This window comes from Lucilia sericata, unplaced genomic scaffold, assembly GCF_015586225.1.
Source record: "Lucilia sericata isolate MDLA Ls3-8-SP2 unplaced genomic scaffold, ASM1558622v1 Contig001058F_arrow, whole genome shotgun sequence".
Taxonomy (NCBI): domain Eukaryota; kingdom Metazoa; phylum Arthropoda; class Insecta; order Diptera; family Calliphoridae; genus Lucilia; species Lucilia sericata.
The window spans coordinates 160,079-163,194 of record NW_023995035.1 but is presented as its reverse complement, the minus strand read 5'-3'; the positions used below and the strand labels follow the sequence as shown (position 1 = coordinate 163,194).

At 29.2% G+C, this 3,116-nt stretch overlaps 1 non-coding gene across 1 annotated transcript; it reads left to right on the top strand.

Annotated features, from left to right (window-relative positions):
- Nucleotides 1–2,552: 2,552 nt before the first annotated feature.
- Nucleotides 2,553–2,626, top strand: Trnai-aau. Its single transcript has one exon. It is a non-coding gene; the product is annotated as a tRNA-Ile (tRNA).
- Nucleotides 2,627–3,116: the final 490 nt, after the last annotated feature.

Genomic DNA, 3,116 nt, shown 5'->3' with positions numbered 1-3,116 from the left:
GACTATAGACTAGACTATAGACCAGACTATAGACTAGACTATAGACTAGACTATAGACCAGACTATAGACCAGACTATAGACTAGACTATGGACTAGACTATAGACTAAACTATAGACTAGACTATAGACTAGACTATAGACTAGACTATAGACTAGACTATAGACTAGACTATAGACTAGACTATAGACTAGACTATAGACTAGACTATAGACTAGACTATAGACTAGACTATAGACTAGACTATAGACTAGACTATGGACTAGACTATAGACTAGACTATAGACTAGACTATAGACTAGACTATAGACTAGACTATAGACTAGACTATAGACTAGACTATAGACTAGACTATAGACTAGACTATAGACTAGACTATAGACTAGACTAGACTATAGACTAGACTATAGACTAGACTATAGACTAGACTATAGACTAGACTATAGACTAGACTATAGACTAGACTATAGACTAGACTATAGACTAGACTATAGACTAGACTATAGACTAGACTATAGACTAGACTATAGACTAGACTATAGACTAGACTATAGACTAGACTATAGACTAGACTATAGACTAGACTATAGACTAGACTATAGACTAGACTATAGACTAGACTATAGACTAGACTATAGACTAGACTATAGACTAGACTATAGACTAGACTATAGACTAGACTAGACTAGACTATAGACTAGACTATAGACTAGACTATAGACTAGACTATAGACTAGACTATAGACTAGACTATAGACTAGGCTATAGACTAGACTATAGACTAGACTATAGACTAGACTATAGACTAGACTATAGACTAGACTATAGACTAGACTATAGACTAGACTATAGACTATACTATAGACTAGACTATAGACTAGACTATAGACTAGACTATAGACTAGACTATAGACTAGACTATAGACTAGACTATAGACTAGACTATAGACTAGACTATAGACTAGATAGACTATAGACTAGACTATAGACTAGACTATAGACTAGACTATAGACTAGACTATAGACTAGACTATAGACTAGACTATAGACTAGACTATAGACTAGACTATAGACTAGACTATAGACTAGACTATAGACTAGACTATAGACTAGACTATAGACTAGACTATAGACTAGACTATAGACTAGACTATAGACTAGACTATAGACTAGACTATAGACTAGACTATAGACTAGACTATAGACTAGACTATAGACTAGACTATAGACTAGACTATAGACTAGACTATAGACTAGACTATAGACTAGACTATAGACTAGACTATAGACTAGACTATAGACTAGACTATAGACTAGACTATAGACTAGACTATAGACTAGACTATAGACTAGACTATAGACTAGACTATAGACTAGACTATAGACTAGACTATGGACTAGACTAAAAGAAAATTCTCCGCAAAAAGAGAATTTATAGAAAATTTGCAGCAAAAGCAGAATTTATCGAAAATTTTTCACGAAAAACAAATTTCTTGAAAATTTTATAAAATACATAAAAAACCCAAAAAGTTTTCTAATTATTTGAAAAAAATGTGTAAAAAAATCCGAAATTCTAGAGAAAATGTAAGAAAAATTATCGTTCTATAACTTAAGTTCAACCCTCACATCTTCTAGAGCTCGTTAGCCGACTTAAATAGCCATTAAAAATTCAACTTAATCACAATTTGTCTCATTATCTTTATCACAGTATGCATTACAAATTGTATCTACATTGTTTTTAATGTATGCAATTTTGCGGGTAATTGAGTTGTTATAATATGGAAAACCTCATCATTATCATTATTATAGGAAACAATAAAATGAAACTAAAAATACAACTATTTTATTTCATTTCATTGCATTTAATTTAATATTAATATTCATATAATTGCAAATGCAGACTGACAGACAAACCGACCGACAGACAGACAGACAGACAAGTGCTAATTGCAATGCGTGCAGACAGAGGGTAGAGGAATTTGTCAAGTCATTTAAATAGATACGAGAATAAAGAAAATAGAAAAAACAAATGTAAATTATAATACTAATACGAAAACTTTAAAATAAAATTCATAAAAAAAGAAATTGTAAATTATAATTTTTTTAAAAAAATTGCACAATAAGTTTTTCAAAAGTTCATTTAGATTGGCGAATTTAATTATATTAGAAAACGTAAAACAAGCATGCAATAACATGATTGAACAAAAATAATAAAGTTTTTTATTAAAAATTTAAATTTAGCAAAAATTATTTTATATTGTTATTTTATAATCTCTACATCTATCCCCTAGACAAAGTGTCGCTACCCTGTTGAAACGATTAGAATGCGTAACTTATACAAATTGATTAAATTTATTTAATCATAAACCTTTGTTGACATTTTTTATTACATACTGAGCCATAAAATTTATTATAATTTGTTTATTTTATAATTCAAATAACACTAAATAAAAAAAAATATTTTTTCTTATCACTTACTTTTGTGTTCTAAAAATACTCACACATATAGAACACATACTAAAACATAAGTGAAAATGTAATGTCTGACAACGTGGCCCATTAGCTCAGTTGGTTAGAGCGTCGTGCTAATAACGCGAAGGTCGCGGGTTCGATCCCCTCATGGGCCAATAAACTTTTTTTTGGTTTTTTAATTACTTTTTTAAATTTTTAAAAAATTTAACTTTTTATTTATATTTTTTCGATAATTTAATTAAATTTTGCTAAAGGTAGAAAATATTCTTTATACTATACTGCATATTTGACAAATACAAAATAACAACAATAACAAAGCTGCTACGGAAATGTGACATTTTTAAAATGGAAATGAAAAGAGCAAAAATATAAATAAACAAAATAAATGGAGACACAAAAAAAAACCAATAACTGACATTGATTACGGTATAGTATAATCATTTAAATGTGTATTCAAAAATACACTATTGAAACCCTTTAGTTCGTACGGGTGACAATATGTGTCCCATAACATATGTAAGTACTTTCAAATATTTGAAGTCATTTGACTTCCCTTTATATTTTACTGATTCAATTAAAGACTTCTTTCTATCTACTTTACTCTTTTATGATCTATATGTACATCTAAGACCCGCTTAAACATCA